The sequence below is a fragment of the Macaca thibetana genome, chromosome 6 (genome assembly GCF_024542745.1).
Source record: "Macaca thibetana thibetana isolate TM-01 chromosome 6, ASM2454274v1, whole genome shotgun sequence".
Classification (NCBI taxonomy): Eukaryota; Metazoa; Chordata; class Mammalia; order Primates; family Cercopithecidae; genus Macaca; species Macaca thibetana.
In genome coordinates this window covers 167,865,679-167,887,928 of record NC_065583.1, presented here as the reverse complement: position 1 = coordinate 167,887,928, position 22,250 = coordinate 167,865,679, and the positions used below count along the sequence as shown (strand labels likewise).

At 39.0% G+C, this 22,250-nt stretch overlaps 1 long non-coding RNA gene across 1 annotated transcript; it reads right to left on the bottom strand.

The window, feature by feature from the left end:
- Positions 1–302: 302 nt before the first annotated feature.
- Positions 303–19,997, bottom strand: LOC126956840 (uncharacterized). The gene is made up of 3 exons (XR_007726495.1): positions 19,556–19,997; positions 18,089–18,218; positions 303–783 (listed from the first exon to the last, which is right to left on the bottom strand). It is a non-coding gene; the product is annotated as an uncharacterized LOC126956840 (long non-coding RNA).
- Positions 19,998–22,250: the final 2,253 nt, after the last annotated feature.

Sequence of the window (22,250 nt, the reverse complement as noted above, 5' to 3'; positions counted from 1 at the left end):
GGACTTGGACTGACCCACTGCTGACTTCCTTGCTCCTCAACTTGCAGACTGCCTATCTTGGGACTTCACCTTGTGATCGTGTCAGTCAATTCTCCTTAATAAACTCCTTAATAAATGTATACGTAAATTATATTAGTTCTATTAGTTCTGTCCCTTTAGAGAACCCTAGTACATTAATTGTAATAATTTTTGATGCATTCGTAAGTCTAACTTATTTGTTTTCTTTGGTGGGAGTATGTGGTGGGGAGGAATATAACTGCTGCCTACACAGTTTCATGCCATTGCCTTGATCCATAAGCCACCATTGCTTTTTGCATCATCAATAAAAACATCAACACAGTTCTGGGATAAACCACGATATTTCAAAATGGTTATTTGATACTTGGAATATTTCAGCACCACTTAATGTTTTTGTTAGGCACTCACATAGTGGAAAATATTTCCTGATGACCGTTTCTCATATTGGACCAATGCAAGCAAAATAACAAGTCCCGCCACATGTACAGATTGAGCCATTTGTAAGGCAAAGGGAAATTCTGTTGAAGAGATATTACCCTGAGACTTTGGGTTTTCAGCAAAATGATTGAATCAACAAATTAGTGTATGGTGGGAAAGTGGCCCTGGTTCTTATGTTGCATTTTCATCCAGCTGGCATTCAGCAGTGTGTGCCTCAGCTATTGCATGTGGTCCTTCAGCCAAAGCAATGCTGTAACTCACCTTGGAAAATGCTGCCCTTGCTTTCTCATTTGTGGTATGAAAGTCCGTAACAAATAATTCGTGGATCTGAAAGAGTTCATCATAGCTCTGATTAGCATATTCAACTTCCTTTTCTTTATTCTTTGATTGATTGATCTCAAAGTGATGCTACGACTTACCTGGTACCATAACGGTATTCAAAAGGTTCCATTGCGTACGATTATAGTAAATTATTAACATTTATAATGCCAGCATAAAATAGCTTTCATCATATTTCTATTTATTATATATAGTTTTACCCATTTCTTAGTAGATTATGTCCTTTAATAAGTTAGAGAACTCTCTGATAAGTCAACTCTGAAGAGTCTCTTCAGATATAGATGATATTGGTATGGGTTAAGTATTATAATCCCTTCTAAAGCCAATGCTGAATTCTTGAATAGAATACAAATAAATTATCTTGTATTTTACAATAATACATTACTAGATTCTAAAAAAAAAAATAGTATAAATCAACTTTAAAAATTTAAATGTTTTCCAAAAAATTTTTTTGCAAAATGAGACAAAAATTGTACTTGCTTCTGTGTTCCTGTGTACAACTAAGAAAAATCACCAGATTTGGTAAAATTATGTACTGAACAGTAATGAGGCTGAAGAAAATTTAGCAGGTATAACCAAAGATAGAAAGGACCAGATGGTAGGAGTACTGAGAACAAACTAGTTAATCTCTGGCAGTGAACATAAGAATACTCTAAATGTAACACATTAGAATGCTCTGGAATACACATGAATACACAGACACACATTCTATTAGTTATCAGACTGATGATGGCATCACATGATGTGTCCTCCAGATAACTTTACACTACAACAGAATAAAAGTGGAAAAGGCAAATAATGTCATCGAATTCTTTTTGCTTTGATGTTGCATACTGCCTGGAAGACACACAGGAACTCTCTGGGGTCTTCAGGTCCCATTCTGAAGGCCTCTCATTTTCCAGTATTTTTGACTACCTCTACTTAGAGGTAAGTGTGTCAATCTCCTTTTCCTGGGAATGTTGGAGTACAACATGAAAACAAAATTCACCTATTAAGCAGGACACTTATATTTTGTGACATTTTCTGAGTAGCAATCTTATAAAATTCTCTGTCAAGGAAGATACGTTTCAGGGCCATGGGATCTTCTTCTTCCTAAAGGGACATAATAATTCAACTGCCCTAATTTTAGAGATAATGAAAGTGAGTGCCAAAAAGAAATTAGTATTTCAAAATCATGGCCAGATGGATGAAGGACGTGAAACAATAGACCCAGTTTTATTTTTTATCTTGCTTGTATTAACTGTAGTATTAAACGTACTTGAAAGTACATTCATGATTCTACCTATAGAGCTTATTTAGTGTTCCCTCAGGGTACATATACAATGAACTACAATTTAACTGTCTATCTCCCAAAACACCCTATTTGCCATGCGCAGAAACACTGTTTGACCTAAACTAAAAAAGTAAAATGAAATCCTCAGCTTCTGCTTCAATTAACCATTGACCCTGTTGTACATATGACAGAACAAGAGCAAGATTCGGCTTGATGCATCTTTTTCTAACCTCAGGATTTAGTTGAGTGCAGAGGAGGAATTCCTCACCTTTCTTTTATGACCTAGTCCTATTTAATTCACTTTACTCCTGAGTACATTTTCTCTGTTGTTACTCATTATCCCTACACCATAGTAATTTACTGGCTGCCCAGAATAACCAAAAGTCTTTAACATACATACTTCAACCACCAAGAAACTCTCACTTTGCAGAAAATTCTTCCTGGATGGTAGAGGATGTCTTACCAACCAAAACATGGTACTTTTTGGTACCACTTCATTTAGCCACGTCCACCACTCCTCCCTGTTGCTGAGCTCTGCCTTTCTTTCCCTACAATATCCTAATGACTAAATGAGACATGCATGTAAAATCCTTAGCACGATGCCTGGCAAATGCTAAGTACACAATTTTTGTGCACTATTACTGCCTCATTTTTGTGAAGATATAATGGTTACTGCTCTTACCTCTCCATGGAGTTGACACGATTTCTACATGATGTCTACAGAAGGAGTTTTTTGTTTTCTGTCATAACTTTGCCACCCTGGACCTATCTTTATCTACTCTTCATGTTACCTGGTATCACACAGCTTAGATTAATATTTAAGGATAAGTACATATGCTCAATGTCACACATCTGATGTATTGTGTTCAGAATTTGTATTAAGCTATAAATGTCACCTCTGAGAAATCACAGTATTCTGAAAATCTATTAAAACATTTATGTCATAATATCCAAATTGTGTAGTATTTGTTTCTCCCAGTTATGAAAAGTGTTCCTCAATGCATGCAACTGAAATACACTTAAATCAAAAATTCTATCATAAATATTTAATAGTAATAATACATGGATGAAACAATCACTTGTCCATATGGATTTGTAAACCATTTTGAGGAATACTGTCTAATGAGGATCTAGACTTTAACTGTATCTTACTAAACCAGGACTTCTGAACTCGGCTGAGTTACAAATCATCATACTCTTGTTTTGAAAGTCTTTCATTGCTGCCAACAATTCCTTGTCATGAATAAGATAAACTAGAAAGTAAATTTTTCCAGGACAACATCCTCTTATAACATCCAAAATAGATTTAGTTGTTCTATGATAAATGTTGAAGTAAATACCATTAAATAGTTCAATTTACTGTAGTTTCAAATTCACTACATGAATATTTCTTTTGTTCCTTTTCAACAATGAAACAGAATCCCTGCAGTAGAGGCAGGCACTAGTACTGGACAAGAAATGTTTTGGCAAAGACGAAGGCATGTTATATGATGGGGAAGACAGTATTTTCCCAGGTGAGTGGCTTGGCTGAGAGGCCAGTTCATCACACTTCCACTCCAGTGGGCCACCTGTCAAGTCATTCTGAGCTACAGAAGCTGGGCATCCCTTAGCTGGTTCGGATTCCTCTGGTGGTTCCATGTCACTGGAGAGAAGAGTGCTAAAGCTCTGGATAGGAAGAAAGGCAGGCCCCTTTGTATGTTTCAACTAAGGAGATACTCTCCTCAAGCACAAGCTTTGTGGCTCCAAGGAGTGACCAACCCATATCCCCTCTTTCATCTCATGCCCAGGTGACCAGGAGCCTGGAGGGGGGCTGGTCTCCTTTTTGCGAAAGAGATGCAGGATGTTCCAAAAGATCCAGTCTAAACCCAGCCAACCATGAGTCATGTGCACTCTCTCTGTGACACTGGGAAAGTCACTTATCCTTCTCAATTTCTTTCTTACAGAGGAAAAATATCCCTACTTTAGAGTTGTTGGGGAGGACTCTCTGCTGCCCCCGATGGAGGGAAGCTGAACTACTCCTATGTCTCCCTCACTCTTTTTTTTTTTTTTACATTTACATATTTTTATTTTTTAAAATTTTTTTGAATAAATTTTTTTATTATATTTTATGTTCTAGGGTACATGTGAACAACGTTCAGGTTTGTTACATATGTATACATGTGCCATGTTTGTGTGCTGCACCCATTAACTTGTCATTTACATTAGGGATATCTCCTAATGCTATTCCTTCCCCCTTCTCCAACCCCACAACAGGACCCGGTGTGTGATGATCCCCTTCCTGTGTCCAAGTGATCTCATTGTTCACTTCCCACCTATGAGTGAGAACATGCGGTATTTGGTTTTCTGTTCTTGTGATAGTTTGCTGAGAATGATAGTTTCCAGCTGCATCCATGTGCCTACAAAGGACATGAACTCATCCTTTTTTATGGCTGCATAGTATTCCACGGTGTCTATGTGCCACATTTTCTTAATCCAGTCTGTCAATGATGGACATTTGGGTTGGTTCTAAGTCTTTGCTATTGTGAATAGTGCCACAATAAACATATGTGTGCATGTGTCTTTATAGCAGCATGATTTATAATCCTTTGGGTATATACCCAGTAACGGGATGGCTGGGTCAAATGGTATTTCTAGTTCCAGATCCTTGAGGAATTGCCACATGGTCTTCCACAATGGTTGAACTAGTTTACAGTCCCACCAACAGTGTAAAAGTGTTCCTATTTCTCCACATCCTCTCCAGCACCTGTTGTTTCCTGACTTTTTAATGATCGCCATTCTAACTGGTATGAGATGGTATCTCATTGTGGTTTTGATTTGCATTTCTCTGATGGCTAGTGATGATAACCATTTTTTTCATGTGTCTGTTGGCTGGATAAATGTCTTCTTTTGAGAAGTGTCTGTTCATATGCTTTGCCCACTTTTTGATGGGGTTGTTTGTTTTTTTCCTTGTAAATTTGAGTTTGAGTTCTTTGTAGGTTCTGGATATTAGCCCTTTGTCAGATGAATAGATTGCAAAGATTTTCTCCCATTCTGTATGTAGGTTGCCTGTTGACTCTGATGTTAGTTTCTTTTGCTGTGCAGAAGCTCTTTAGTTTAATTAGATCCTATTTGTCAATTTTGGCTTCTGTTGCCATTGCTTTTGGTGTTTTAGACATGAAGTCCTTGCCCATGCCTATGTCCTGAATGGTATTACCTAGGTTTTCTTCTAGGGTTTTTATGGTTTTTGGTCTAACATTTAAGTCTCTAATCTATCTTGAATTAATTTTTATATAAGGAGTAAGGAAGGGATCCAGTTTCAGCTTTCTACTTATGGCTAGCCAGTTTTCCCAGCACCATTTATTAAACAGGGAACGCTTTCCCCATTGCTTGTTTTTGTCAGGTTTGTCAAAGATCAGATGGTCGTAGATGTGTGGTATTATTTCTGAGGGCTCTGTTCTGTTCCATTGGTCTATATCTCTGTTTTGGTACCAGTACCATGCTATTTTGCTTACTGTCACCTTGTAGTATAGTTTCAAGTCAGGTAGCGTGATGTCTCCAGCTTTGTTCTTTTGACTTATGATTGTCTTGGCAATGCAGGCTCTTTTTTGGTTCCATATGAACTTTAAAGTAGTTTTTTCCAATTCTGTGAAGAAAGTCATTGCGAGCTTAATGGGGATGGCATTGAATCTATAAATTACCTTGGGCAATATGGCCATTTTCACGATATTGATTCTTCCTATCCATGAGCATGGAATGTTCTTCCATTTGTGTGTGTCCTCTTTTATTTCATGTGCAGTGGTTTGTAGTTCTCCTTGAAGAGATCCTTCACATCCCTTGTAAGTTGGATTCCTACGTATTTTATTCTCTTTGAAGCAATTGTGAATGGGAGTTCATTCATGATTTGGCTCTCTGTTTGTCTGTTTTTGGTGTATAAGAATGCTTGTGATTTTTGCACATTGATTTTGTATCCTGAGACTTTGCTGAAGTTGCTTATCAGCTTGAGGAGATTTGGGGCCGAGAGATCTGCTGTTAGTCTGATGGGCTTCCCTTTGTGCATAACCCAACCTTTCTCTATGGCTGCCCTTAACATTTTTTCCTTCATTTCAACTTTGGTGAATCTGACAATTATGTGTCTTGGAGTTGCTCTTCTTGCGGAGTATCTTTGTAGCATTCTCTGTATTTCCTGAATTTGAATGTTGGCCTGCCTTGCTAGGTTGGGGAAGTTCTCCTGGATAATATCCTGCAAGGTGTTTTCCAACTTGGTTCCATTCTCCCCGTCACTTTCAGGTACACCAATCAGACGTAGATTTGGTCTTTTCACATAATCCCATATTTCTTGGAGGCTTTGTTCCTTTCTTTTTACTCTTTTTTATCTAAACTTCTCTTCTCACTTCATTTCATTCATTTGATCTTCAATCTCTGATACTCTTTCTTCCTGTTGATAGAGTCGGTTACTGAAGCTTGTGCATTTGTCACGTAGTTCTCGTGTCATGATTTTCATCTCTATCAGGTCATTTATGGATTTCTCTGCATTGGTTATTCTAGTTATCCATTCGTCAAATCTTTTTTCAAGGTTTTTAGTTTCTTTGTGCTGGGTTCGTAGTTCCTCCTTCAGCTCTGAGAAGTTTGACTGACTGAAGCCTTCTGCTCTCAACTCGTCAAAGTCATTCTCTGTCCAGCTTTGTTCAGTTGCTGGTGAGGAGCTCTGTTCCTTTGAAGGGGGAGAGGCACTCTGATTTTTTTAATTTTGGTCTTTTCTGCACTGCTTTTTCCCCATCTTTGTGGTTTTATCTGCCTTTGGTCTTTGATGATGGTGATGTACTGATGGGGTTTTGGTGTGGATGTCCTTTCTGTTTGTTAGTTTTCCTTCTAACAGTCAGGACCCTCAGCTGCAGGTCTGTTGGAGTTTGCTTGAGGTCCACTCCAGTTAGGCTACTCTCAGTTAGGCTCTCTCAGTTAGGCTACTCGGGGGTCAGGAACCCACTTGAGTAGGCAGTCTGTCCATTCTCTGATTTAAACCTCCGTGCTTGAGAATCACTACTCTCTTCAAAGCTGTCAGACAGGGACATTTATATCTGCAGAGGTTTCTGCTGCTTTTTGTTTAGTTATGCCCTGTCCCCAGAGGTAGAGCCCACAGAGGGAGGCAGGCCTCCTTGAGCTGCGGTGGGCTCCACCCAGTTGGAGCTTCCCAGTGGTTTTGTTTACCTACTCAAGCCTCAGCAATGGTGGGGGCCCCTCCCCCAGCCTCACTTCTGCCTTGCAGTTAGATCTCAGACTGCTGTGCTAGCAATGAAGGAGGTTCCATGGGCGTGGCACCCTCCCAGCCAGGTGCGGGATATCATCTCCTGGTGTGCTTTTTGCTAAGACCCTTGGAAAAGCGCAGTATTAGGGTGGGAGTGACCCAATTTTCCAGGTGCTGTGTGCCAGGGTTTCTCTTGGCTAGGAAAAGGAATTCCCTTCACCCTTGCCCTTCCTGGTTGAGGGGATGCCTCGCCCGGCTTCGGCTCTCCCTCACCCGGCTTCGGCTCTCCCTCACTGGGCTGCACCCACTGTCCTGCACCAACTGTCCCATTTGCCTCAGTGAGATGAACATGGTACCTCAGTTGGAAATGCAGAAATCAACCGTCTTCTGTGTTGCTCACGCTGGGAGCTGGAAGCTGGAACTGTTCCTATTCGGCCATCTTGGTGCCCCCCCTTTACAAACCGTCTCCCTCACTCTTTTGCCAACCCTAGGAAGGCACCAAGAAGTGTGGAGCTCTAAAAAGTGCTCACAGAAAACAAAGAAATAAAACTGCAAGCTTTTCCACAGAGATGCTCCTTTTGATGTTTCCAGACCTAGCACAGGGCATCCTGCATAGTCCCACTACCTGTAGTCACGGGACCTGTGTCCAGGGAGGCACAGAGGGAAGAGAACACAGATATGAGGGATTTCAACAACTTTTTCCCTGAATTATCATTTAATTCTTACTTCTGTTCTGTGATAGCTGGTCCCATCATCCTCATTTCTCAGATGAGGAAATAGAGGTTAAAGAATTCTTCACCTCCCCAGTGACTTCTCTACTGAGGAGAGAGCAATGAGTAACAGAGAGGAACAGTGCTGCTTTGCTGTGGGGTCTTCCCATCTCCTTTCTCATATCGCCTGGTCGTGGCAGGTAAATGGGAGAGAAACCCACAGCCATGGCACTCCCATTACCCTGGTACCCCATGCAGGGAAAGCCAAGTGGCTACAGGTGGCCCAGATTAGTAGAAGGAGTAAATAATCTGATATCAATTGCTTTCTTATAGCCCGTTAAACCATTGTTGAATCTATGTTTTCCAGCAAAAGTACATGCTTTTGAGTCATGGTTTTTCCAAGAAGTGCTGACATTAACGTATATGACTGTGTGTTTCATTCTTACACACAAACACACATGGCAATAGCAATCCATTAATAATTGAAGGAGATTTGAAAAAAAAAAAAAGTCCAGATTCCATCCTACTGTCCAGTTTGATTTAAATGTGAATTCCAAAAACCTAACATCATAACTAGACTAAAATAATAACCTCTTGCTCTATGTAAACTTTGAACAGATGACACATTGAATACCTGTGACTCAGAAGTTTTTAATTTAAACAATATGTTGTAAATTCAGCTTCCTAGTAGGCCTTTGTGCCTCTACGGTGGTTTAAGGTGACTCACATCTTTCCCATAAATTATTTCAATTCAAACTCTAAAAAAATTCATTAAGTAGTGAAGGTAGGTGTTCGGTTTGTGTTACTTTAAATAAAGACAGTGAGGTTTGGGGAGGAAAATGCGGCCGGTAATTTTTCATGCTGAATTTAGAGTCCAGGTTAACATATTTTCTATTAAAGCATAATGTATAGATTAGATAATCTGATTGAAATTAAGATCAGGCAGTTTGCTCTTTAAGTATAATAGTTACAAGTTTTGTAGTTCACTAGAGGAATTATGTCACTAATAAAAATATAAATTGAAAAAAATGAATTTGTATCACATAAAATATTAAAAATGTAATTACTCTTTTCAGTCTCTATTGTTTTGGGAACCCATTTGCTGTCAATGGTGGACAGCTGTGGGATTTTGTTTATACCAGGGGGTGCCCGTTTCCAGATTTTTCCCTCCTGTTTCCCTCTGAGAGCTTTGTGGTGGTGAATCATCGTGTCTTGCCCCTAGTAGACATCCCCTGTCATTGCACGATGCGGAGCTCTGGGGTTAATGAGCAAGCTCCACGTGCAAGGCTCTGCTGTAGGTGCTCCAGGTGTATTCACTCATTTGATGCCCACGCACAACAACCCTTTGAGGTAGCACTATTATCATCATATTTTACAGGCAAGGGTCTTGGTTCAGGTTAATTAAGAAGCTGAAGTTACATGACCAGTGAGTGGCAGGGCTTGGTTAGAGCCCAGGTGTTCTGGATCCCCATCTCTTGCCATTAACTTCAGTGCCGCACAGCCTGGCCAGTCACAGTGGGATGGTGAGCTGTTTCGTACACCCCCAAAGGTGCTGCACTTGCAGAATGACCTAGTTGCTCTTGTTCATTCTGAAAATAGTTTCAAAGTGAAACTGCTTGTTCTGAAACCATCTATATCGATTTTGATCATATAAGTTAATTTTGTAATTTGTAAATATACAGGTTCAAATTAAGAAAGGCATTATCTTATTCAATTATGTCATGTTCAATAAAGAATACTCTGCCCAATTATCAAAGTAAAGAGAGAGAGGATGAATTAATTTGTCCAGTTTCCCAATGGGGCACAGTTGAGGAGTAAAACCTCAGTGGGCAGAGAGGGGCAATTAAGCTCCTGTGGCCACTGTGTTACAGGACATGACACTGTGCCTCCCTCCCTCAAGAAGCCTAGTGTCCAGCCGCTGAGAATCTAGGCATCTGAAGTTGAATAACACCGTGCGAGAGCAGGTGAGAGTGAAACAGTCTCTGAAGGAGAGCGGCACAGAACAGTGTGCTTAGCAATAAAGGCAGAGCCCATGGAGGCTGCAGCAGGCAGAGGCCTTCGTGAAGATGCAGGCTGCAAACTGGGCTTCCAAGGTCCATGAGTGCTAAGAGGAGGGTGAAGCCTGCCTGGCAGGGAGAGAAGCAAGGACAGAGGCGTGGATGGTTGGGGTAATGCATAGTGATTGGAAGATGTACAGAGATGGCTTCATAGAGAAAGGCAGGACCTAGGAGAGAAGTTCAAGGTAAGATTAAAGGGTAAACTGGAGCCCACTTCAGGAGGAACTTGAATAATAGACTGGGTGAATATTATTTTTTGAAGTTTAAGAGTAGAAAAAGAGGAGAACACAAATAGTTATTGCATACCTCCTATGAGACAGTCATGGTACTGAGTGTTAGAAATACAGTCTCATTTAATTTTCATAAATCATTAAACAGAGAGGTTTATTGCCATTTTACAAAAAAAGGAAACTGAGGTGGAAATATGAGAATTAATGTGCCCCCAGTTCTTGCCAATTGGTACGAGCCATACATTGCGAGCTCCACTTTTGCCTTTTTGCACTGCTGGAAGTTGAGACACTTCATCTTTGACTTTGGGAAGATGTGTGTTGATTCAACAAGTACCTTGGAAATGTGACCAGACAAGAACCAACACATTTGGTAGCTGCATTCTAAACACATTTTCTAGGAATTTTGCTGATATACAATTTGAAAGAGGCCTTTGAAAATACGGAGTTGTTTCATTGCCTCTTACTTCTGTAAGAGTAGGGTGTTCCTCTGGCAGGCTTCCAAATGGAATGCATTTTAAATCACTGCCACTGGCTGACTGTCAATAATGCTTCAAGGAAAGGAACTGGAGACCAAAATTCTACTCTGTAATTAGTTCAGATTCTTCTGACAACTTACCTTTCCATAATAAATCAGACAAAGCTGAAAGCATGATAAATTTAATTATAATTGACTGTGTGAGTATTGTCACTCATTTGCATATATACCAAGTCCCATGGAATAATTTTTCTTACCTACTTGAGTGTTAAGAACGAGGAAGGATCAAATTATGGAAACATTTGCCTATAATTAAAAGGGAAGCTGCTCTTTGGGACCAGGTCTGCTATGTATGTAAGGTTAACTTTCACCGGGCACTTATCTCTATCACTGTACATTGTCCTCATAATTAGAAACAACCTGATTCTCTCAGGTTGGAGGGCTTGTGGAACATATGGAGTATTTCTAGCAGATCGAAGATAGAACCTACCCCTAACTGCTTAGTGAGGAAGTAAAGAAGTGACCCTGAGGTCACACCCTGGAGATACAAGTGCCCCGCTGGCCTTGGTGCTGATGGGTTCTCTTGCTCAGTTGGGCCATAGGGGATCCAGACTCCCTGTCTCTTCAGTCCCTGTAGCACAGTCCAGTTCTGAGCAGGGCTGGTTCCCTGAGCATGGAGTTGTCAGGACCCGGGTCTCCAGGCATCTTCATACCTGGGGATGCAGAGAGCTGCTCCTGAGCGTTCTCCCAGGGGAGCAAGGGAAACTTCCCATGAAGCCAGTGGGAAACTTCGTTTTATACTTCATTGGCCCAGGTGCTACCAGGTCTCCAATCCAGATCTCAACACTGGCAATGAGAATGGACTAAATCTAGTTGTTTAGATTATCTGGGGGGACACACCTACAAAGGTGTGAGTTATTGAATCGATATTTGAAAATAACATCTGGGGCAAAATAAGGGCTATAGAAGGGGTTGCTAAATGAGCAAATGCTCAATAATAAATAATGAATGTGTGGATAGAACCTGCTTCTGTTTAATTACCTGAATGTAGGGACCACTTGAATAAAATTACAGTTTTGTTAGGAGGAACTACTTAAGAAATAGGTAGGTACTCAGTAGGCAATAAATTGCATATATATTCGTGTGCCTGTCTCTATATGCATGTGACTGAGTTATTAAAGAGAGAAGAAACTAACTAGTGCTATTTATTTAATTGCTTTTGGTGGTGGGGATGTTAGGCGAGCCAGAGCTTCATTACGAAAGAATAAAGCAGCACCATCCCTGGCTCCTACCTTTTGATTTAATGGCTCTCTTTCTGGTTGTGAAGGCCTGGGCTTTGAGGGTCAGTTGTGGGGGAAAATAGTTTCTGTGCTTCCAGCTCACCGGAGGCCATTGTCCTGAGTTTTCTAGAACTGAGATGGCTGCTTAGAGTTGAGGCAGCAGAAGTGACTGACTCAGGATAGGAGAGAAGCCTGTCTCTGAACTTAGGGCATGAGAAGAATGGGAGATTCTGAAAGTTCTGGGATGCATTGAGTTGATGTGCACTGTGATTGAGGGCACAAAATCAGGAGGCTGAACTCAAAGGGGTTTGATAAAAACCCATGGTTGCCACAGAGAAGGGAAACCCATGATTCTAACAGAGCACTCAGGCTCCATCTGTGTCTGCAGCTCTAAGAGGACATTGTGAACTTAGTTGAGATCATTTGCCAAGGCTGGCTTATGGCAGCACAGACCAGCAGGGATCCTGTACAACCTGCACAGGGAGGGAGCAGTGAGCAGAGAACAGGAATAGTGATTGAGGTTGAATTTCCCAATTCCTAGGCAGGTGAGGGTCAGAGCAGATTTAAGTTAAGCAGAGAAATGCAACTTTTGCCACAGCAAGTGTTGCAAGACAAAACGCACATGTAACTGATTTTATTCTTAATCCAGAAGACTCACGCCCAGTGCTAGAAATGACAGTGTTCCATGATCGGTTAGGTGCACTCCCAACACTCATCTTCTGACCATCAAATTAACACTAATGGCACCATACTTTAGAAATAACTGTATTCCTTTTTTGATATGGTTTGGCTGTATCCCTACCCAAATATCATCTTGAATTGTAACTCCCACAATTCCTATGTGTCCTGAGAGGACTTGGTGGGAGGTGATTGAATTATGGGGGTGAGTCTTTCCTGTGCTGTTCTCTTGATGATGAGTGAGTCTCATAAGATCTGATGGTTTTAAAAACGGGAGATGTTCTGCACAAGCTCTTTCTCTTTGCCTCCTGCCATCCATGTAAGATGTGACTTGCTCCTCCTTGCCTTCTGCCATGATTATGAAGCCTCCCCAGCCATGTGGAACTGTTTATTTTGTAAATTGCCCAGTCTTGGGTATGTTTTTATCAGCAGTGTGAAAATGGAATAATACACTTTTAAAGTAGTACCTAATCTTATTTAGCTTCCCAAACAACATTTAAGGAGGAATAGGGCAAAAATTATTATACCTATTTTAAGGAGGAGAAAACTGAAACTCTGAGTGATTTATGCCATTGGCAGTAGTGAGATTTGAGCATGGATGATTGAATTCCAAGGTTAGTGGTCTTTCTCACTGGCCTATCTACCTCTGTCATATTGTCTTTTCCAATTCTATTATAAAACAATAACTGCAGGAATCAAGCTTGGATATCCATTTTTTATTACTTGTGTGAGTGTAATGAATGAATGGCTTTGTTGCTAATGACTCCCCAGATGGGCCCCTATCAACCTCTAATAATTGAAATTTACATTTATTGTTGATGAAATCTAGGTGCTTTCAATACAATGATTGCTTGAGGGACAAAAGAAAAGCTGACCTCTCTTACCACACAATCTGTTTTTATGGCTGTTTTCTTCGTAGCTTCCAGCCCTCTATGCACCTTTTATTTTATCTGAGTAATATTCATTTCAATGAATGGTTCATTTATTATAGTATAAAATATTAGATGCTTCTTTCTAGAAGCGACGTTGTCTTACGTTTTCATAGATTTATTAGTATGAGTATAAATTGCTCTGGAATATATTTTGAACATCTTTTTCTTCATCGTTTGCATAAGATGCCAGTAATTTATTCTCTTACATATAACAAAATGACAAAAGTATTTTTAAAAATTATCATTCCATGATAATGTGTCATTCAGTGGCCTGTTATAGGAATGTCTAATAATTTACAGAAAGGCATCCAGGGTAGATGAAACAAGAAATTAAGTAAAATAAGATAAAACAATTCTCCCACCTCCAACACACACACGCACATCAAAGCTGGTCACTCTGCGGACACAGACAGTTGCAAAGGCTTTTTCTCTAATTGGAAGAATCAGGAATTTAGTCCCATGCCTTGGGACTGTAGAAGAAATGATCTTGTCGTGAGGTGTGGCTTGCTTTGTAAGATTATTATATGTTGCCCTAAAGTAATAGTAGTTTCAAACACTTGTCAGTATATCTAGGCAATGTCCAAGACATCTAAGCTGACAAACTTGCTCCTGAAACAAGAAAATCGTTTAAAATTCCCACTATTTATTATGCATCAGCATAAAAATTTCTTTCTGGAATATGTGGTGAAGAGAGAGTAGGATGCAATTAAGCAGTGGATTTGGGGATAGGATGGGTCCACCCTAGATCATGTGTTTTCTTTTCCTGGGGTCTCAGTGCTAGTGTTTCCTTTCTGTGAATTTCCTGACACTTGTCTGCGTCTGGTATATTTTAGTGCCCTGAGAGTTCACATAACTTATCTCAAATTAAGTGACTTAATTGGTAAGGTGAAGGATTCTGGTGGCTTTAATTACCAATTACAGGATAATGATAGGTTTAAAATTATATTATAGGTTAGAGATATAAAATTATAATTATATAACTATAGATATAGGATCATATTTCCAGCTTAGATACCTTTATTGAAATATAGACAGAAATATTCAACCATCAACTGGATATCTTTACCCAGATGTACTACAGGCACCTCAGTCTCAACATGTCCACAGTGTATCTAGTCATTTCCCCACCCAAATAATTCTTCCTTTCATAAGCCCCTCCTGGGATCATAGCATGTCCATTCACCTTGTCTTCCAAGCCTTAAGACAGGAATTTCCAGGAATTTTTGATTCTTCCCCTTTCTTAATACGCATGCCCAGTGTCTGAGGCCAGGGCACTCTACTCTTCTGACCCTTCAGCTGCCCTGTCTCATCTTAGTTAACACTGTCATTGTTTCCCACTAGGACGATTGCAATGAGCCCCCAACTGTTGCACCTGCTTCTAGTCTCCTTCTCTGTCACTCTACCCTGACAATGAGTATCTAAAACTCATTCCTGATCATTCTACTCTCCTGTTAAAAACATTTCTCTTAATGTTCAATTAAGTTTCTCTTAACATTCAATTAAGTAAAATTTTAGTTTAGGATGAGATGTAAAATCCTTTTATGATAGTCTAAGCCAACCTCCACAGTGTAATCACTGGTCTCCTCCATAAACTCCCTTCAGAATTTCCTCTACACTATGCCCAAAGTTTTTAATTGAGATACAATTTACATACCATAAAATCGATCACTGTAAAGTGTACATATCAGCTATTTTTAGCACATTCACAAGGTTGTGCTACCATCAGTACAATTTTTTTTTAGAAAAATTTCATCACTCTGCCTTCAAAACAAGCCATGCTCATTAGCAGTCACTCCCTATTTCCCCCTCCTTTCACCCCTGGCAATGGCTAACCTACTCTGTCTTTATAGATTTGTCCATTCTGGTGACTTCACAGAAGTGGAGTCATACAATTTGTGGCCTTGTATACCTGACTTCTTTCACTGAGTGTAATATTTTCAAGGTTTCTTCAGGTAGCATGTATCAGTACATCATTCATGTTTACAGCTGAGTAATATTCCATTGCATCAATAGAACACATTAAAAGGTGTTTTATTCTTCAGTTGCTGAACATGTGAGTTGTTTTCTTCTTTTGACTATTACAGTATTACTATTATGCACTTCCATGTACATGTTTTTGTCTGAACATATGTTTTCCATTTCTTTGGGTGTATACTTAAGAATGGAATTTTGGGGTCACGTAGTAACTCCATGTTTAAGGTTTTGAGGAACTGCCAAATTGTGTTCCATACAGGCTGCATTACTTCGCATTCAGCAATGTAGCCAGCAACATATGAGCATTCTGATTCCTCCACATCCTTCCAAACACTTATTATTTTTCCTGTGAAAAATTATTATAGCCCTCCTAGTGGATGTGAGATGGCATCTTGTTACAGTGTTGATTTGAATTTCCCTAATGACTAATAATGCTGAGCATCTTTCATGAGCCAGCTTTGTATCTTCTTTGGAGACATGTCTATTCAAACCTTTTACCCATTTTAAAGTGTTTAAATAAATTTTGTGAATAGACCTTAGTTTTTGTAACAATTTTATGTTGACAGAAAAATTGAGCAGCTAACAGAGTTTCTAAATACAATTCCCCTACCCATTCTTGCACACAGTATCTCCTATTATAAACATCTTGCTTTAGTACAGTACATTTTTCATCCAATATTATAAATTATTAACTAAAAGCCATTATGTATTCAGATTTCTTTAGTTTTTACCTTTTTTTTTGTCTTTTCCGAGATATAGGACATCGTGTTACATTTAATGGTTATGTCTCGTTTAGCTTCTCTTGGGTGTGATATTTTCTCAGATTTTCTTTGTATTTGATGACATTGACAGTTTTGAGGAATACTGCTCATGCATATTATGGGATATCCCTCTACATTAGAATTTATCTGATGATTTTCTTATGGTTAGATTGGGATTATGGGCTTTGGGGAGGAAGTGAAACACCATTTTTATTGTATCAAGGGTCCATGCTTTAAACGTGACTTATAACTGTTGATACTTGCCTTGATCACCAGGCCAATGTAGTGTTTATAAGGTTTCTCCTTTGTAAAGTTACTCTATTTATTCTGTCTTTCCATATGGCAGTCTTTGGAAGGAAGTCACTGTTTGCAGCTCAGACTTAATGACTGTAGAGTCATGGTTCCCCTCCTTCAGACTGGAGTATGTAAATAATTTATTTGAAGCTCCGTATGAGAGATCTGCATCTTCTCTCTATTAATCTGGAATATTAGATTGTAGTTTTCTTTTCTTGTAATATCCTTTGTTCTGATGTCAGAGTGATATTGGCTTTGAAGAATGAGGTAGAAAATGTCCCTTCTGGTTTTTTTGTTAGATTTTATGATGGATTTGTGTTAATTTTTCTTAAATATTTGATAGAATTCAGCAGTGAGGTTATCTGGTCCAGCATGCATCTTTTCTTTGTTTCTTGGTTAGTCTAGCTAAAAGTTCGTCATTTTAATTTTTTTTCAAAGAACGAAATACACTTTAGGGTTTGTTGATTTTCCCCTGTTTTTTAGTTCTCTACGTGGTTAATTTCTGCTCTAATTTTTATTACTTTCTCTTTTTTGGCTTTCTTTCAGTTTAGTTTGCTTATTATTTCTAATTTCTTTCTTTCCTATTCTGTTACTATAGAGCAGGGTTGTGCTCAGTCACCTAGGCTGGAGGGCAATGGCATAATCATAGCTCATTGCAACCTCCACCTCCTGAGCTCAAGTGATCCTCCCACCTCAGCCTCCTGAGCAGCTAGGACTACAGGCATAAGCCATCACACTTGCTATTTTTTTTTATTTTTTAATTTTTTTTTTTGTAGAGACTGGACCTCACTATGTTGACTAGGCTGGTCTGGAAATCCAGGCTTCAAGTGAACCTCCGGCTTTGTCCTCCCAAAGTGCTGGGAATACAGGCATGAACCATCTCATGTGGGCTTCTAGTTTCTTAAGATGGAAAATTAGGTTGTTGATTTGAGATCCTTCTTTTTTTAGTGTAGGTGTTTACAGCCATAATTTTTCCTATGAACACTGCCTTTGCTGAATTTTATAAGTTCCATTATGTTGTTTTCTTCATTGTCATTCATCTCAAAGTATTTTCTAATTCCAATTGTGGGAAAAGACAGTCTTTTCAAAAAATGGGGTGTTGAGAAAACTGGATATTCACATGCAAAAAAAAAATTGAACTTAGACCCTTATACTGTGTACAAAAATAACTCACAATGGATAAAAAGACTTAAACATAATTTTGTAATTTCTTCTTTGACCCATTTATTATTAGGAGCATCTTGTATAGTTTCCGCATACATATACTTTTCCAAAACCTCCTTTTGTTATTGACTTTTAATTTTAAGCCAATGTGATCAGAAAACATCCTATATATGATTTTAATTTTTTAAAAGTGTGATTTCAATCATTCTAAATGTGTTGACTCTTGTTCATGAAACAACATTACCTCTTCTGTAGACTGCTCTGTGCACACTTGAGTATGTTGGGTGAGTCTTCTATGGATGTTTATTATACTTCGTTGGTTTGTAGTGTTGCCCAAGTCTCCAATTTTCATCATGATCTTCTGTCTAGTGGTTCTATGCAAGATTGAAAGTAGAATATTGAAGGATGAGAGAAAATACCTATGGAAGGAATTATCGTGCAAAAGTCTCTACGTCCAACCCCAAGGCTGAGATTCAAACCTTGCTGAGGAGAATACACCCGTGGGCCACAGTCCAACTCTCCCAAAATAACAAGTAACAACAGCAACAAACCACTATTCACTAACAGTGAAGTGTGTTGAGGTGCCGTGGGACATGGTTGGCCAGTAGGAAACTAACTCCAGAGGTACATATGAAATTCACTAGAGGTGGTATGCCTCGGCTAGCCAGGCTGTGAGAAGAAGATGAAACCCTTCCTCTTGCAGTGACTCTTCGGTGTCCTTAAATATCATGTCAGCTGGCAAATAATAAATGTTCACAGGTACAGGTCTAGCATCACCAGGAAGGGCAAAAAAAATGTAGCTTTCAGCCAAGGGGCAATAAATTGTTACATGATACAGACTGTTCCTTTAGCCTCTCAGCTTCCAGTGTACCCTTCTACACATTTTTGAGCTTCTGTACAATAATGGGACTCTGTGTTTCCACCTAAAAAGGGGAAGCCATCCTCCATATAACTGAATAAGCTATTGTTTTTTTCCTATCAGGAAGATGCACACAGTTGTAACACTCTGTTAGACTCCTTTCTTGGCTGTATTAATTACTGATCAAATTCAGTTATGGTAGCATTAAATATTCTATTACCTAAAGACTACGTAAAGTTATTTTCAAACAACTTGTACATAAAATAAAAATGAAGAGAGAAGGAAATTGTTTATTAAATATAAATAATATAAATATGTAAATAAACTATAATCCTCAGTTTTGAAATTGGTAACAAGGCTATAGTTGATATCTCTTTTTTCTCTTTTACTAATCATTTCACCTTTCCTTCATCCATAACCAAAGCTGGTCAAGGCTCCCTTTCTAGTGGAGTGGCCCAAATCCTCATCCCTGTATGGTATTGATACTCAAAAAATCCATTTTGATTACAGTAGTTGTATTTTATTACAAATAATATAAATATGCAAATAAACTATAATGCTCAGTTTTGAAATTGGTAACATGGCTGTAGTTTATATTTGTTTTTTTTGTGTGTGTTTTTTTTTTTTTTTGGTCTCTTTTACTAATCATTTCACATTCCCTTTTCCTTCAGCCATAACCAAAGCTGGTCAGGGTTCCTTTTCTAGTGGAGTGGCCCAAATCCTGTATAGTATTGATACTTGAAAATTCTATTTTGATTACTACAGTTTTTATTAGCTGTTAGTGTTGAGAATGGGGAGTACTAAGCATCAGCCCTGAGAACAATTACGGGTTGTAGACATAGACTTCCTTACCCTCCATTGGTAGCAGTAATGGATTTTTTTCCTCAATAATAAGAATCAATTCCTCCACCAGGCAGAGCAACTTCATTTTCTCTCTGTTGGGATAAAAAGGCCAAAATGTCCAGATAGCAGTCTCATTTTCCAATGCAGTGAATTCTCACCCTTCAGGAAACAGGACCTCAAAACCAGTAGATCTCTGGGCCAAAAAGCAAAGCTTTTGCAAGCTGGCTATTAGGAATAATTTTGAGAGGAGATGGACCACCTTCTACACCTTGATGCTTAGACTCATGTATTCTGCCTCTGGAAGGAGAGAATATCATATAGTGATCACCAATTCAAAAACTATACTTCATCTTATAAAACAGAATGTCATTCTCTTTGGGCATTCTGCTCAAACTGGTACCATGACTGAGTCCCTAGTAAACCATACCACTGTGCAATTAGACCATCTGCTTCCAGGAAATGTGATAAGACCAGTTAATTCTATGCACATCAGCCCATTGCTGTACTTATTGCTGTGAAGTGAGTTCCAGATCAGAAGCATTATTGTGCAGAATACCATGCTGATGGATAAGAATTCTGTAAGTCTATGCATGGTGCTGCTGACAAGGAAAATTGATATTCAGTATGTGGCTATTTCAGTGAGGATGTTTATATTATTACTCATATGTACATGTTTTTATAAATATGAAATTGAATACTCTTTAACTTATTTTTCCTTTCTTAGCATTCTACGTAACTTTGTTCCATGCAACAAATTGTTGCATATTCTTCATCATATTGAGTGGTTCCAAAGTTTGCATGTCAGGAATGTCCAGTTTTTGCTTGTGGGAAGTTAGGTGAATTCCGAGTGTTTCATTACAAACAAGGCTGTGATGACGATCTTTGTAAGTCTGTCTTAAGACATTTCCCATAATTGAAGTTACAGGGCCAATGTCTGGCACATTCTTGAGGCTTTTGATTTGATGGTTAAATTATTCTTTGGAAACATTATTCCAGTTTATATTTCCATCTCATTTCCAAATACCTTCACCAGTGCTAGGGGAAAATTATCTGTTTTTTTAAAAAAGTCTTTGTCGGTTTTAGAAGTGAAGTCATTCTGGAATTGTGAAAGATGCCGAGAACTTGTATGTATTTAATTAGGAGAAGGAGTGGTCCATCTGCATGAATGGTGGGAGACATCTCAACCAAGAGATCACAGGAAATAGTTATTGGGCAGTGACATGGCTATGTGAAATAATGATGTAGTTGGCAGCCATTGCATTGAAAAGTTTCCTCTGTGTTAGTGATGGAGCATCTGTCTTTTCTTCAAGGGCCTCCAGTTATTTGTGGAAGTCCATAGAGGGAACCCTGTGTGTCCTCGTAAACGTACAAGTCTGCCTCTTTTCCCTTCTCTCTGGGTAATTTCTCAGGGGCCTATGAGCTCTGCCTGCAAAGTCTCTGGAAAACCCTCTTGCCTCCCATGCCTCCTGAGAACACTGAAGACCCAGAGTAGGTCTTAGAGCTTCTGGGCATCTAGGTTGAAGGCTGGTGCTGTGTAGAGGCTCAGAGGGAAAAGGGGCTGCCTCCAATTCTCAGAGAGAACTTTGGGTGGCCTGGTTGTGCTTTAGCTACTGACTTTCGAGTGTTACCAGCATACTATGCAGAACCATTTGTAAACCAGGCTTGAGTCTGTACTTTCTCAGTCAATTGCTCCTAAGGAATTTCCCAAGAAGCCATAGGAATAAATTGAGGGAAAGGAAGCAGGGCACCAGAGTCAGTGATGAAGGATTTGGAGCCACCTGCTCATGGGACAAAACTTATTGTGAAAGTTTTTACAGAAAAGTATCATAACCCATTGATGAAAATTATACAGAATATTCTACAGTGTAACAGAGAAAAAAATTTCATGGTCAATTAAAAAATGAGATAAAGTAGCCTACACAAACCAATTCTTCTCTTCAAAAATTAATTACCTAAATACACCCAGTAATTAAATAGAAAATATTATACTTATTTAATTAATCTGAATCTAGATGAATCATGTAAAAATGAAACATTACTTACATCGAATAAAAGGTTCATTAAGTTCAAAGCTTATCTTTAATGGTTAAACCAATCAAAGAAAAAACTTCAAGGGAAGAAAAGAAATAACATACCTCTTCTCATATATAAAGCAGATTCTTTTTTTTTTTTTTGAGACGGAGTCTCGCTTTTTATGCTGTCCCATGGGTACTGACAGTGCTGTGACCTGGGAACATTTGGAGGACGGGCTGAATCAGAAAGGGGCAAAGGACTGTTGCATATCAAAGGACTGTTTGAAGAGCAATTTAGGATATAACGCTCATCTCATTTTATTGACTTCCCAGGCAACAAGTGCCCTTCAGCACCAGGTCACAGAAAAAAGAAACAGTTCATCTAGATATCTTCCTAAGTTAGAGAATCATCCACAGCAATTTTTAGCAACAATTATCCTGGAAGACAGAAATTTACAAGCACTGAATTAGGAAGCAAATGTGACTCTGGTTGAAACTGGAATGAAAACAAACAACAACAACAACAACAAATAAAAGAAACAATAGGGACAGAAAATAAAAAATACAGGGAATCTCAGGTTGGAGAATTGTTCTCTTGACTTCTTTTCATATGATTATATTTTTGTTGGGGAAGCAAGGTGATGGGATGAATCTGTTCTTTCTAATGTAGGCTATCAGAGGCTGAATTTGTC